The 16,730-nt window shown below is 42.1% G+C and overlaps 1 protein-coding gene across 3 annotated transcripts in view; it reads right to left on the minus strand.

Annotated features, from left to right (window-relative positions):
• The window catches only part of LOC140465027 (protein Jumonji-like), a 449,631-nt gene that overhangs the window by 47,609 nt on the left and 385,292 nt on the right, over positions 1–16,730 (minus strand). The window lies entirely within an intron of this gene.

Raw genomic sequence — 16,730 nt, forward strand, 5'->3', positions numbered from 1 at the left:
ATGGGATGTTATCCTTTATTACAAGAAAAATCAAACACAGAAGTAAGGATATTATGCTTCAGTTATGAAGTTCTGGCGAGGCCACATACTGTGTGCAGTTCTGGTCTTCTTATTTAAGGAAGTATGTAAATGCATTGGGAGGTGGTTCAGAGATTGTCCAACTTGGAACTCTGCCACTGAACTGAACTGAATTTATTGTCACGTGTACTGAGGCATAGTGAAAAGCTTTGTCTTGTGAGCAATACAGGCAGATCATATAGCTAATTAACATTGATTGTAAATAATAGGTAAACAACAGCAAAAACAAAAACACAGGTACAGGCAAATGTGAAGAGTTTGTGAGTCCATTCAGTATTCTAACAACAGTAGAGTTGAAACTGTTGTGAAACTGGTGCGTGTTCAGGTTTCTGTACCTTCGACCCGATGGTAGAGGTTGTAGAAAAACATTGCCAGGGAGGGATGGATCTTTGAGAATGTTGGCGGTCTTTCCTTGACAGCGGGCCTGGTAAATGGATTCTATCGGTGGGAAGTTGGCCTTTGTGATTGTCCAGACCGAGTTCACCACTCTCTGTAACTGTCTCAGACCTTGAATGGTACAGTTGCCATACCAGGTAGTGATACATCCAGCCAGAATGCTCTCAATGGTGTACCTATAAAGTTGGCAAGGATATTCGCCATCATGCCAAATTTCCTCAGCTGCCTGAGGAAGAGGAGACGTTGTTGAGCCTTTGTAACCAGTGCGTCCACATGAAGAGTCCAAGAAAGCTTGCTGTGGATAACTACTCCCAGGAGCTTGACACTCTCCACTCGTTCCACCTCTATGCTGTTAATGTGTGGGGGTCATGATTAACATCCCATCGAAAGTCAATAATGAGTTCCTTGGTTTTGCTGGCAGTGACAGCTAGGCTGTGCACCATTTTTTCCAGGTCTTCCACCTCCCGTTGTAGTCTGTTTCATTGCCATCTGAGATTTGACTGACTATGGTAGTGTCAGAAGTTGGAGGAGACAGGGTCAAATATTGTTAAGACAGAAGTAGATAACCCTTGATTCCACTGTCTAACAAGAATTTATCGAGGAAGATAGGAAGATGGAACTCGAAACACAGAGCAGCTAGGATCTCACTGAATGGCGTAGCTCGCTCGAGTCTGAACAGTCTACTTCAGCTCCTATTTCCTATGTAGAGATTATTTCATCAAGACAGTTACATGGAAACACTCAGAACTAGAAGACAACAGTGCAGTCCATCTGACTGCTACCAAGATTTTTTTTAAAATACACTGCTCCCTAAATGTAACCCACAATCACTTTCACCAAAAGAAATACAAGGAGCTCTCTTTATTTAGGTGCCATTTTATGCACTCAAGGGATAGTCTGTTTCAAATATTTCCTAAGCATCTTCCCTCTTTCAAACTCAATTTTGTAACCTCAGTTCCAGTTTTCAGTTACATCAAATATTTAAAAGATCCCAACATAAAACTTAAAAGTTTTATTAAAATTTCTAAGTTACCTCTTTCGAGCAAAACATTCATTCCGGAGTCTTAATGCAAGTGCCTAATTCCTAGTCTTGCTGCACACGTCCTCTTTATCAGCCTGAACATTTTCAGGCATTCTGAAGAAGGGTCACTGGACCCAAAATGTTAACTCTTCACAGGTGCTGGTAGACCTGCTGAGTGTTTCCAGAATTCCAAAATTCCCATGTTCTCATTTCTATACATTTCTACACAAAATCACATCATTGCTAGAATGTATGCTGTATGAGCCCCTCTGGCTCCACCCTCAGATCTTGCTTTCAAAAACAAAGACTGAAAATCCTGAAGCCAATTTACTGGAGCACTAAGAACTATATGAAGATGGAGGTAAACAGGTGCGTGCGAGGGGACCTGGACTTACCAGTTCTGGAATAATCACGGCTTACAACGATTAAGGCAGAGGCAATCAATGGAGTGGTCAGAAGATTGAGTATCAAGTTTCAGTACTAAGAGCAATATGGAATACATCCAGGCAGGTGAGCATCCTTAGCAAGGAACTGAGAGATGTGGAAACCCATTTCATTTGTTTAGTGAAATAGCCATATTATGTACTGCCAGTCTCAGAATGAAGGTGCAGCAAGGAGTTTGGAGTGAATTGGTGTCACCTCCGCATTGATGTTAAACAGGCGAGCTTTGCATTTGGTACAAAATGGATACTCACAATCTATCTAAATTGGATATCACACCAACAGTCAATAGTACTGTAATAAGTGCACATCAAGCAGTAGCACATTCTTGAACCACAAAATGGTTAAAAGTCTGTGACAGTTCATCAGGGTATGGGAGGAAATATTGTTTATGGAACTGCAATGATCATATTGGGATAGATTAGAATCACAGAATCATGCTTCTGCAGAAATGTATTGTGGAGGAAAAGCAATAATCAATCATTTTCAAGGTGGCAGAGGACGAATCTAGCAAAGGATAAAGAATGCTATGAACTGGTGAAGAATCTAATTGATGGCATTCAAATCATAGAGCAGCAGGGGATAGGAGTAGAGGTGCTACACAAAAAAAAATCTTGGACAAAAATCCTCTAAAATTAAACAAACAAGTTTACAAGTTTCTCCATTAAAAACTTTAGTTACTTGTACAGTTATTATTACCTATGATCAATATTGTCTTATTTTACAGTGTTATGCGCCCTTTGTAATAACAAGACAGAACTTCGAATCTAGTAGCAGCTATTCCTACTTTAACCCATATTTATCACACAAGCACAAGTACTAGGTTGGGGAGAGGGAGGAAATAAATCCAACAAAGATTTCAGGCAACAGAATCTAGGTGGAATTTACTGCCATTGATGAGTTAAGTGCTCAAGTTACACTTAATTCAGAGACGATGCTGGGTTAACCTAAAAGGGGGGAGGTAGACCTCCTGCTGGATCTCCAGCTAGCATCTCCGTCAATACCACTTCCACTTAATGTGAATTACTTACTTGTCCGTATTCATAAGCAAATTTCTGAAAATGTTAATTTCATATGTTAAAGAATCTCAGGCTTTCCTAAACACTTTGAAGTCAATGAAGAAGAACAGTGACTTGCTATATAGCTAAAGAAACTGGCACTTTGTATAATGCATATTCCCACCAAAAGCAAATATGCTAATTGCCAATTGAGCTACCTTTTTTGGTGATGGTGGCGGAGAGAAAATTATTGACTTGAACCCTGGGCAGAACACCTCTTTTTTTCAGAGCCATGAAATCTTTTGACATATAACAGAGGGAGCACACTAGCTTTTTACATATAACAGAGAGGGCACATAGGCTTGATATCTCACCCAAAAGTCAGCATCTCCAGCAGTGCAGAACTGCCTCAGAACTGCAGCAAATAGTCAGAACAGGCTTCATCTCTCCATTTGGAACCCAAAGTCTTTTGACTCGGAGATAAATGTTACCGTAAAGCTAAATCTAATATTAAAGGTAAATCTAGTACATGGATCATTTAATAAAACACAAATGATGAACATTTTAATTTTAATACTGCAAGTGAATATATACTGAAATCAAAATAAACTCAGGATACAGGGAGCATCAATTGTGACTCAGCTGCCAACACAGTAATCAAGCTACTTTAAAATCTTCTAGGCTCAACAGTGAATTCAATTATTTCTAACCATGAACTTTGCCAAACAAATTCTCTTCACGATCCAGGCTGGCAAGCCATTGTAGTTGCTACCAGTTTGCAGACTCGAGACAGCAAAAGACTCCCACTCAACTTAAACTGAGTTAAGAGAACTCATAGGCTGGTATTCAGGAAATTGCACACCCTGGAACGTCCACCTACATCTAGTTTGCAACAGTTAAATTCCATACAAACATCCAAATCAGAACCAATCAAAATAAACATCTAGTTAAATGGTCACCCAGTCTTAATGGAAGCCAGTACTGGCGCAGCTATTTCAGTGATTGCAGAACCAGTCTTTAACAAAATTCGCTCTGGACTCCAACCCTCAAATTTGGCACAACACCTCAGCTAGACTGCGAACCTGTACTGGGGAACCTTTACAGACTAAGGGGAGAACTTCGGTTCTGGACCCTTATGAGAAACAGCTGGTTAGTTACCACTGATTGTAGTAAAAAGCTCAGGCCCAAGCTTGATGGGGTGAAATTTGTTGAGAAATATTCAACTATATTGCCTCAACATTTTTCAATTAGCAAATGGCTGCTTGAGTAAAGTCCTAATTAAATATCCAAACGTTTTTCAGGAAGGTCTAGGGCTATTAAAGGAGCCAAGGCCACTTGCATGTTGACCAGAAAGTAATTCCACTATTCTGCAAGGCCTGTTCTGTACCATTTGTCTTATAGGCAGAAGCAGAAATCAGAAGGCTAGAAAATGAAGGAAACATCAAATCAGTCTGGTTTGCAAAATGGGCAGCACCAGTCATAGGGTTTCACGAGTTTAACCGGTTGGTTTGCCTTTTGGGGTGGCGGGGGGGTGGCGGGGGGGGGGGGGGGGGGGGGTTTATAAACAAACAGTAAATTTCTGTCCACAGCTTGATAAATACCCAATCCCTCACAAAGAGGATTTAGACGCATTGCTGGCAGGGGGCTGTCCTTCACGAATCTGGACATGAGCCTGGTGTACTTGCAACTGCAGTAAGATACTACAATTAATACCCATAAAGGTTTGTACCAATATACAAGACAGTCATTTGAGGTATCGTCAGCCTGTTGTTGTGGTTCTGTTCGCCCAGCTGGGAATTTGTGTTGCAGATGTTTCATCCCCTGTCTAGGTGACATCCTCAGTGCTTGGGAGCCTCCTGTGAAGCGCTTCTGTGATCTTTCCTCCGGCATAAGCACATCGACCTGGACCCAATATACCGACCACCGACAGCGGACAGCTGGAACTGGCAACCGGAAGCGGCAGATTCAAACCACTACAAATGCCGGAGGAAAGATCACAGAAGCGCTTCACAGGAGGCTCCCAAGCACTGAGGATGTCACCTAGACAGGGGACGAAACATCTGCAACACAAATTCCCAGCTCAGCAAACAGAACCACAACAACGAGCACCCGAGCTACAAATCTTTTCACAAACTTTGTATCGTCAGCCTGTGCAATTTTTCAGAGGACAATGGAGAATATTTCAGAAGTGTACTCCAGGACGCCATTTATCCAGATGCATGCTAATAAGACAAAAGACCAATAAGGAGCATTTAGAGAACTTGGACATAGTCCTTAGAATTTCTCCCAAGTGGGCATAGCCTTAGAAGGGAAAAATGTGTTCCAGGCACCCCGGTGGCCTACCTGGGCCATAGAGTCAACTGGACTGAGTTACACCAGTTAGAGGATTGCTTGAGGGCAATCAAAGGTGTTCCAGTTCCCACATCTTTACCGAAGCTTAGGTCTTTCCTTGGGCTAGTTCATATATAACATGGCCTCCATCCTGGCAGCTTTGCATCAACTCTTCAGAAAGGGTCAACCTTGGAAATGGTTGTGTAGCCAAGCTATAGCTCTCAGGGAAATGAAGAAAACAGCTTTCATACTCAAAGGTGTTGACACAATATGATCCCGAGAGAGAGATCTGGTATTCACCATATTGCATTGGCACTAGCTCATAGGTGGCCCAATGAAGAGGAATGCCCAATGCCAATGCATCCAGAGCTTTAGCTAATGCAGAGCATAAACATGTCTAGACAGAGTAGGAAGTCATGAAGATCCACTAATATCTTTACAGACAGAACTTTGTCATAATTACAGACGGCAAACCCCTGATACGTCTACTTAAAGTGCACAAAGTAGTGCCACCCATAGCTTCAGGGCGAATTCAGCAGTAGGCACCAATACCCACGTGCATATATTTACAAGTTGGAACATGTCACAAGTAGCACATACACCAGCAGTGGTACCATCACTAGAAGAGTCTGCAATGGTCTTCAATTTTCAGGACACACTTTTGGTCACAGCTGACAATAGCAGACTTTGGATGCAGAAAGACCCCATCCTGGCAAAACTGAAACAGCTGGTATTGATGGTTGAAATCAAAGGGCCATCATGACGAGAATTGAAACCTCTTTGGACCTGGAGAGACCAGATCACAGTAGAGGACAGTGTATTATTATGGGGAGCAAGAATGATTGGCCCAAGCAAACGGCACCACCAGATACTGGCTGAACTCCACCAGGATTATCCAAAATAAATGCCGGTAGCCAGGATTGGACACTGACATAAGCCAAGTTCGTGGGACAGTGCCAGAGTACCACCAAAGACAAAAAAAACCACCAAACACAGCATTCCCATATTCAAGGGAATGGCCAAGTAAATATTGGACTTGGTTACACTTCAACTATGCAGTTTCTTTCATGGGCTCAAAGTACTTATTCATTGTGGCTGGACATGCACAGAGTTCATTTGTCAAAGATGGGGACAACAGAAAAAAAAACTGCATGCATCTTTTGCAATACACAGATGTAAAGACGTGTTGGTCACAGATAATGGGCCATTGTTTATCAGCAGGCATTTTAGTATTTCCTAAAATTGAACGATATTAGTCACCTAAGGAGAGCTCCATTCCATCCATCATCCAATGGTCTGGCAGAATGTGTAGGGTTAAAGAAGCAGGGTTAAAGAAACAGTTATAGCTTCACTAGACACCAAACTGTCCTAGTTCCTATTTGATTACAGGACCATCCCTCATGGAACTACAGGAATAGCTCCAGCAGAGTTGCTAATGGGGTGAAAACTTCGCATCAGTTTATATCTGGTTTTTCCAGACCTGGGGAGGGAGAGGGTAAAACGGCATTAGGAACTCCAATGCCAGATACAAGACTCCACTAAAATGAGACAAACAGTTTACTTCAGGGGATCAAGTTTAGTATAGGAACTATGGGGAATGGTCCTAGATGGGTATGAGGCATGGTCAATGTGAGGTCAGGTCCAGCGACTTATAAAGTTAAGATAAGTGCAACGGTCGAAGTCGCCAGTTAGACTGAACACTCAGACTCCACATGCATACAGCATATATACATTATTTAACTTGTGCAGAAGGGGAACAGCTCAATGCCCATACCAGCTGTTCCACCAAAATAATAGAGAGCAGTTGCACTTGTACAGTGATACATCCAATTGAGTGCTCCTATGCCTTCAGCATTCCTTAATTTGCATAGATATTTACCAATCACAGATGTGTTTTAGCAGGCTTTAAGGCAATGGGTAAGGCGTGATAAAGGCCAATTAATTCCCCTCCAGCTTCTCGGGGTTGTCCAAGCGTAGATGGCTCCTGCCCAGGGACTTTGTCATACACAACTGGGGTGGCACCAATCCATCTGCTATTAGATAAAAGGCAGATTTGCTTGCACAAGAATTTCATTGTAGGTGCAAAACATGAGTTTCATAGAAGCAAGAACAGACTAGAAGTGAAGTTTAACTCTTTAAGGGCCAGTGTTCCTTTAAAGTTTCCACATGGTCCCGAACACATGGACCGCATGAAAGCTGCAAACTCACCAACAATATGCAAACAAAATGCACCTGGCTCCTCTACTGCCTTTCAAACCATTCTGGAAACCATGGATCCTCCCTCTCCATCAAATGTTGAAGACACCTCAATTGGAGATGGGCACAGCAGATGTCATCGCCTCGACAGCCTGCAGAGGAGAACTAATTTCTTCTAAGACGCTCCAGGAGCAAGAGGCGAGATACTGTACATTACACGGTACCAGTATCAGAGGGAGAATTAGAGGAATCTTAGCCGGTGTTAAAACACTGCAGGAGTGGCTACAAGAAAAAACACAGCTTTTATCCTCAGGCTCAGAGGGAGAGAGATAGAGTGATTGTAAAGAGGTCAGCCAAGTGGAACTCATAGAATGAATTCCCTGAATCAGGTTGTTAGTCTGGTCCAATCAGGAAGCCTTGGCTGACAGAGATGCACAGGCTCTGAGGGACATGGATCAGTGCCAAGGACACTCAGCATCTAAATAAAGGGTGACGTGATGACGGGATACTGGTCGCTATGAGGTTATTTCACACCCAACCAACCCCGCTTTCATGATTGGCTTTAAATATTATTCATCATACAGCACTAAAGTCATAGAGTCATACAGCACGCAAACAGACCCTTCGGTCCAATCAATTCATGTCGAACATAATCCCAAACTAAATTAGTCTCACCTGCCTGCTCTTGGCCCATATCCAAACCTTTCCTATTCATGTATCTATCCAAATGTCATTTAAACATTATAATTATACGTGCATCCACCACTTACTCAGGACGTTCATTCAACATGCGAACCACCCACCCTCTATGTAAAAGATTTGCCTCATGCCTTTTTAAAATCTCTCTCCTCCCCTTAAAAAGTGGACCCCCTAGTCTTGAAATCTTCCATCTCAGGTAAAAGACAATTACTATTAACTCTATTTTCAAAATTCTTGTATATTCTGGAATTTACATTCTGTCAAATAACATTTTGCTTATTATCAGATGAATAATTTGTACCTTTATTACAATCAGTAACATTTCCTTTGCCTTTTGTTCTAGGGGACCTTTCTCAATTAATCTCTTCCTGTCTCTCCTATATCCCAAACACTGCCTTTTGTTCTTCTTCCACGTTCCCCTTTTCACTGACATAAAACTCAGCATACTTCCACACTTCCTTCAATTCTAAAGTTTATTTGATTGAAAACACTGACTCTATTTCTTTCTTCACACTTGCTGTCAGACCTGCTGAGTACTTTCAGCACTGTTTTTACTTCACATTTCCAGCAGCTGCAGTATCTTGCTTTTTAATAAATCAGGCTACATGCTGCACACAGATAACATTAAAGTGATTGATGCAATTTATAATCGTGGCAGCACTACTTAACCACAAAGCTGATAATGGTCTTCTGTGGTTAGACAAATCAAGAAACTGTGGTTTTCAGAAAAAAAAAGATTAAAAGTAATAATACTTTTAAAAATAAACCAGATGGACTGTTATTACGTCAACACTTCTAATAAGTCATTTCTTGGATGCAAAATGTTTTGACATCAAGAGTATGAAGATGCTATATTGACAAAATTTGATTTTTAAAAAAAACTTTGCAGTGTTTAGTTACTTTAGGTGAAAACATATTGTTATAGGCAAACCTTTTCAGATTCTACATACATTACATTTTTATGTTAGCTTTACAAAATTAAATCTCTTTTCATTCCAATGTATGTAGTCATTTCTTCTACAGCATGATATCCTGTGCAATCCCGTGGTGTATAAGAATCACCCAATACAAATAACACTGAAGTGTTGGCGATGGGATTGCATTATCGTCAACACGTTTTAAAGGTTTCTGCTTTAGAAACAGCACCCCCTATTCGTCAATCGCGTTACAGCAAATTCGCATGGACAAAATGCACGCTAAAGCAGAACAACCTGTATTCCTATATCTGTGCTGGATAAACCTGCTTGAATTCAAATTACCTAGCTCGCAATCCGTTTAAACAGAATACTCAAGTAGAAATCTTGCTGTTAAGTTAGACAACCAAATTTTATAGCCAAAAGTCTGACAAGGAAATTGTTGATTGCAAATGGTGCAGTGCTTACAATACTATTATCAGTCCATAAATTGTCAATTTCTGAACAATTAATAAACTGAAAAACTGTAAACATCATGAACTTCAGAAAATGCAGACAGAATTTTGATTGTTTACTCATTTTGTTAAAGTATCAAATACTAGCTGATTGCTTGTTAACTAGATCACTAAGTGCCAGATATGTTGCCCAATTGTAAAGCAGGAATTTACCAGAGTACCAAAGCTCACAATGCCAGTTCATTGTCCAACTGACATCTACACATGCAAACCTTCCAAAGCAGTTGGAGGGGCATGCAAGCAGGATTGGAAATGCTAACTAGTTTCATGAACACATATTACAGATATAATAACAAAGCTTGCTTTTCTGATCCCAAAAGTTAGCTATATGAGAGTTTTACCATTGAGCCAGCAACAGCAAGAGGTGTAGCACAGTACGAATATGAGAGAAAGTAAGTGAAAATGATGTTTGACATTCAGAAATGGTCAATACTAGTAATTCCGATTAGGAGACTGAATGATTGTAAAAGAGCTTATAATTTTCTACTTTTCAAATGGGATACTTGGGATGAAGTCAGAAGCCAACAGACTGGCAGAAAACCACATCAATAAACTGCAAAGTTTCTCCATCTTTCTGGAACTAGTGACGACACCAATTCTAAAGCAGCAGACAAACCATTCTCATGTTGAGATTTAGGTTAGAATTATTCTTCATGCTTGCTAAGCAACTTTCCATTCATGACCATCATACAAGTTAGAAACCAGAAAGGCCTAAAACACAAACTGCTAAATTGGAATTATTTCTACTTGAGGGCTCAACTTCTAAGGTAATTAGCATTTTTGCACAAATTATTTCTATAGCTAATGGGAACGAGGAGAAATAATACACAAAACCTAAGTACCTTTTTGTATAACTACACTAATGGCTTACAGAAGGGAAGATGAAAGAAGGAAAAGGTGCCAAAAGCTGGTGGACGGGTGCAGGTACCAAAAAGTATTAAGACAAGATTGAGAAGAAATGGGTTACTTGAGCATCAGTGTAATTGTAATGTTCACTTTACACAGTAGAATGTTAGCGAGTCAATGCTGCAGCTATCTGGAGGCACGAACATCTCTCTTCTCTTACACAAGGGCTATAAAATTTATCTTCCCTCCCCAAAAGAACTCAAGACAGAATATTTCTTTAATTCACTGGCATGCTCATTGCTCTTGGTACAAACTGATGAGATCATTAGATATTCAGCAGGCTTACTTTTATATGTCCAAGAGACTCAACGTGGACATAGCCAACCTCCAGGATACAAGGTTGGTAGAGGCGGGCTCACTGAAAGAAAAGGTCTACATGCTTTATTGTCTGAGAAAGGGTGCTAATGAGCCCGAGAGCACAGAGTCAGCTTCACAGTTAAGAGATTCCATTGCACTAAGCAACAGGGGAACCTGCACATCAATATCTTCAATATGTCCCAGCCAGACCTTATGCAACAATTCTCAAAGGCTTTTGAGAGAGAAATCAGCGCCTCGCAACACGGAGACCCCACCACAGAGAAGTGAGAAATTTCGCGGAATACCATGTACCGCACATCCCAGAGTATCTCTGGGAAGACGACCTGCAAGACACATGACTGGTTTGAGACTGAGGCAACCAAGATGACCCCTGTCATTGAAGCCAGGCGTGTCACCCAAGCTGAGTACAAGCGGTCAGCTAGCAGGAAGAACCTGCAGATTCTCAGGGCTGCCAGGAACAAGGCTCAGCAGACTGCCAGGCATTGCGCTAACAAGTACTGGACACAGCTAAGTGAGGAAATTCAGATGGCTGCTATAATGGAGAACATTAGGGGAATATACAAAGGCATCAAGGCAGCACTAGGGCCAGCTCAGAGCAAGACAGCCCTCCTCAAATCCTCTACTGGGGAAATAATCACAGAAAATGGCCAGCAGATGGAGAGGTGGGTTGAACACAACTTGGATCTCTACTCCAGAGTCACAGCGCAGCTTCTGAGCTAAAAGATCAACACTACACATGATCTCCACCCTTCAAAAACTGTGCCTCTGTATCTCGCTTTCATCGACCTCACCAAGGCACTCAACCTGGTCAGCAGAAACAGCCTTTTCAAAGTTCTCCTGAATATCAACTGCCCACCGAAACTGCTGAGCATGATAGATTCCTTCCACAGTAACATGAAGGGGACAGTGCAGTTCAACAGCAGCTGGGAGTCTTTGACATCCACAGTGGTGTTAAACAAGGCTGCATCCTCGCTCCCACACCCTTTGGGAATTTTTTTGTTATGGTCCTGAAACATGCCTTTGGCACCGCAACAAAGGGGATTTACTTACACACTACATCAGATGGCAGGCTCTTCAACCTGGCCTGTGTTAGAGCCAAGACAAAAGTAACCGCAACACTCATCAAGGACATGCTGTTTGCCGATGATGCTGCAGTTGCAACACACACCCAGCAGGAACTCCAGTTACGGACAGATCTCTTCTCTCACGCTTGTAAGGATTTTGGGCTGATTATCAGTCTGAAGATGATGAGCGTCCTGGGACAGGACACAGAGGCACTGCCGGTCATCACCATCGACGACTACAAACTCAATGTCGTCCATCAGTTTATGTATTTTGGCTTGTCCATCAGTGACAACCTCTCCCTGGACAGAGAGATCAACAAGAGGATCAGGAAAGCAGCCTCAACTCTTGCTTGCCTCACGACTCGTGTATGGACAAATCCCAAGCTGACAATGAAAATGAAAATGTCAGTCTACAATGCCTATGTCATAAGCACACTGCTGTACGGCAGGGAAAGGTGGGCTACATATGCCAGACAGGAGAGAAGGCTGAACACCTTCCATTTGAGGAGTATCAGCCATATCCTAGGTATATCCTGGCAAGACAGAGAGAGTGTCCAAAGCAGCGGTTCTATCTCGGGCTGGCCTTCCCAGCACTTACACTCTGCTCAGACAGCAGAGACTGTGCTGGCTGTGCCATGTCCACTGCATGGAGGACGGCCTGATCCCAAAGGATATCCTCTATGGAGAGCTTGCATCCGGGAAGAGACCCACAGGGCGCCTCCAGCTGCGCTACAAGGACGTCTGCATGAGGGACATGAAGATGCTTGCTATCATTACGGAGTTCTGGAAAAGGCTTGCAACTAACAACACGAGATGGAGAAGCACCCTGAACAAACACCTCAAAACGGGAAAAGAAGCTAGTGAGCGCTGCAGCAGACAGATGCGACCGTGACTGTCACTCCAGCATTGGTCTCTTCAGTCACAAGCAATGTTGCTTCAGGGAAGCAGAAAGCCAAAACAATGAGGATGCAACCCATGGTCAGCCATGACCGAAAGAGGGTCATATATAAGAACTGTTCCTTCGCTGCCAAAAATGCAGCCAAGTTATGCTTTGTGTTGAAAGGTGAGACTAAGTGTTATACAGGAGAATAGTCACCAGCACCGAAATGAGCAAAAGAGGTGCATGCAGTGCTTCTGAAACAGCACAAAAGAGCAGGGTCTGCAGCTTTGCAAACAGGGTGTGTGTGTGTGTGTGCGCGCGCGCGCGGTGTGCGGTCAGCAGCTTCATTAACAGAAAAGCACACCTTCATGAGAGGACAGTATCAGTGGGAGATAAAATAAAATCCAGCAGCAGGAAAGCCCCTTCAATCAGTTTCTACCTGCCAGAGCCCCGAAGTCCATGCCACTGAAATACAGGCAGCTGCACAGAGGGTATTTTTTTTCCCATGTAACTTTTGATCAAGACACATTATAACAGCTAGAACAGTTAGAAAATTCAGTTCTTAAATATTTAACATACAAAGTAATTAAATAGAATAGAGATGACTGGACAAGCAATGTACTGCAGCTGCAGTAGGTGGAAGCTGATGGATACCAGTGCAATCCACAGTGATCACATCTGCAGCAAGTAATGGCCGTACAATGAACTGGAATCAGAGCTGCACACTGGTAAAGTATCAGGAACAGGAGAGGAACCAGGACACTATTCCAGGTTCAATCACATCACTTAGATTAATCACATCAAATCTGAACTACTATCAGAGACACAAAGGTGTAACCATGAGTGAGACAGCATTGTAGTTCCAGAATTTGCTGTTTTAGTCAGGGGTTTTGATCCCAGAGTGGATGAGGGCATAGACTGTAATAAGACTACAGCACCTTCGTACAGCACATCATTCACGTGAGACGTGAAAAGAAAAAGGAAAATAGTAATAGGGACAGTAGAGTTAGGGAAATAAATACAATTCTCTTCAGCAAAGGCAGAGTGCTAAACACTGTTTCTGACCTGGTGCCAAGGTTTAGGACAGCATTGGTGGACTGTGGAGGAACTTACGAGTGGAAGGGGAAGGGGAAGGATTCAATTCTGTGAGATACTAACCACATAGGTTTGACTAGAAAAAAGGTTCTGCTGAGGGAAAACCCCTGACTAAATATAGCAAATCTGAATTCTGAACCTCCATTGCTGTCTCACTCATGGTTACACAAGCAATTCAGAAGATTCCTGAAGAAGGGCTTATGCCCGAAACGTCGATTCTCCTGCTCCTTGGATGCTGCCTAACCTGCTGCGCTTTTCCAGCAACACATTTTTCAGCTCTGATCTCCAGCATCTGCAGTCCTCACTTTCTCCAAGCAACTCAGAGCTAAGTAGAGCCACAGATGTAATAATCTCCAGACTACTACATGAGGCAAGTGCATATTAGAACAGGACAATTAAGAATAGAGGGGTATCAAGGGAATCGGCATGCGGCAATAGCATGAAGGAAGAGAGCTCTTTTGTCGAGGCGGGCTTCATTTGAACCAATGTCCTGGCAAATTAGTTAATTAGGGCTTCAAACTAATTAGTGGGAGAGAGGGTTTAATTGAAGGGAAGTTTAAAAAAATCAAAATGAAACTAGAGCACAATGGTACAGGGCAGTGAAGAGGCGAATTAGGGGTTTAGATAGGGTTGACAGTGAGAACCTTTTTCCGCTAATGAAGTCAACTGTTACTAGGGGACACAGCTTTAAATTAAAAGGTGGTAGGTATAGGACAGATGTTAGGGGTAGATTTTTTACTCAGCGGGTTGTGAGTTCATGGAATGCCCTGCCAGTAGCAGTGGTGGACTCTCCCTCTTTATGGTCATTTAAGTGGGCATTGGACAAGCATCTGGAGGTTATTGGGCTAGTGTAGGTTAGGTAGGCTTCGGTCGGCGCAACATCGAGGGCCGAAGGGCCTGTACTGCGCTGTATTTTTCTATGTTCTATGAATGAAAATCAAAGTGCAACAGGAAGGGTATAAAACATATGTGAAAGAGTGCAATAGAATTTAGAACTAGAAAGAGAAATAATGGTAAAAAGTCAAAACTTAAGGCTTATCATCTAAATGCATGTAGAATTTGGAATGAAATAGGTGTGACAGCGCAACTAAAAATTAATTTGGTAGCAATTATTCTAATGCAGTTGTAGGGTGACCAGGACTAGGAACTCAATATTCAAGGGTATTTGACATTCGTCAAGAATGCACAAGGAGGATTTAGGGTAGCATTCTCAGAATGGAAGGCATCAGTCCAGCAGTATAGATCATGTTATGGAAATCATTTGGGTGAAAATAAGGAATAGTGAAGGAAAGATGACACAGGTGGCAGCTGTTTAGAGGCCCCTGAAGAGTTGCCTCACTGTAGGACGAAGCACAAATCAGGAAATAATGGAGGCTTGTAAGAATTGTCACGGATGATTATAATCTGCATATCTAAATCTAGTGTCTTTAACTTTAACAAGAAAATTACATAGGAATGAAGAAAGTGCTGTCAAAAGTGGGCTGGGGAAAATATGCCCAATGGTCAGTAGCTGCAGAGATAAAGACGACGTTGTTTGAAACATTCCAGAACTCACTTGATTCCAGGTGGGTTCCAGTGGGTTGGAAAAACACTCTTGGAACTTGCCTGTTCAAGAAGGGAAAAAAAAGAGGCAGAAAACAAGAACCTACAGGCCAGTTCTAGGATCATTATTAAGAAAAGAAGAGCAGGACCAGGTCTGAGTGGGATGCTCTTTGGAGGGTCAGTAACAACTTGATAGGTCAAATGGCCTTTTTCTGCATTGCAGGGATTCTATGACTCTTAATTAGTACAGGGTCAACAACATTAAAAAAAGTAAATGCACAGCTCTAAGATCGGTGTGAGAGAAATAGGTTTGAATTCATGGACATTGGCACCTTTACCTAATCCTTTGTCTACCTTACTCATTTTTTTGTCTTTCTGGGCTCAATTTCCAGCTATTGTTTGCTCCTTATCCTCCCCACTCACGTCATCCAATCTTCACTAACCTTTCCCTAGCCACAATCAATTCGCAAAACTTTAACTCTGCTTTCTCTCCACAGATGTTGCCAGACCTGCTGAGGTGTCCAAGAAATTTCTATTTTTGTTTCCGAGGGCATTTTCAGGATAGTATTTTGTAACTAGTAGTGTGACACAAGGATCAATGTTGTGGCCACATATGTATTGACTTTAAGAGAAAAGTGAATGTACTATAGCCAAGTTTATGGATGACACAAAGGTAGGTGGGAAGACAAGTGGTAAGGATGACAAGAGAATCTGCAGAGGGATGCAGATAGTTTAAGAAAGCGGGCAAAAGCTTAGCCCTCTTGGAATCCAGTGAGCTCTGGAATATTATGTTGAAATGTGAAACTATGCACTTTTGTAGGGAGAGGTGGTGGTGAATATTATTTAAATGGAGGGAAAGACTGCAGAAAGCTACATGTAGTTCTTCTATAACATGATGGTTGCATTCTCGTGTAACCCCGTGTTATACAAAAGTCGCACTTTAGAAACAACACTTGAAGTGTTGCCAATGTAATTGCATTACAGCCAGCGCACATTTTAGAAGGTTGTGCTGTAGAAACAGCATCCCCAATTCATCGATCGCATTACAGCAAATTCGCATTAACGAAACACATATTATAGCAGAACGATATGTACAGATCAGAGGGATTTGGGAGTCCTCACCATGAATTCACAACCAGCTAGCATCCAAGTGAGTAATAGGCAAGGCAAATGAAATATCACTTTATTTCAAAGGGAATGGAATATCTAAGTAGGGAAGTTTTGTTAAAACTGTGCAAAGCGCTAGTTGGACTACAGCTGCAACACTGAACAGTTTTAGGTCTCCGATCTAAGGAAAGAAATTCTGGCATTGGAGGCAGTCCAGAGAAGGTTCACT

The sequence above is a fragment of the Chiloscyllium punctatum genome, chromosome 41 (assembly GCF_047496795.1).
Source record: "Chiloscyllium punctatum isolate Juve2018m chromosome 41, sChiPun1.3, whole genome shotgun sequence".
Classification (NCBI taxonomy): domain Eukaryota; kingdom Metazoa; phylum Chordata; class Chondrichthyes; order Orectolobiformes; family Hemiscylliidae; genus Chiloscyllium; species Chiloscyllium punctatum.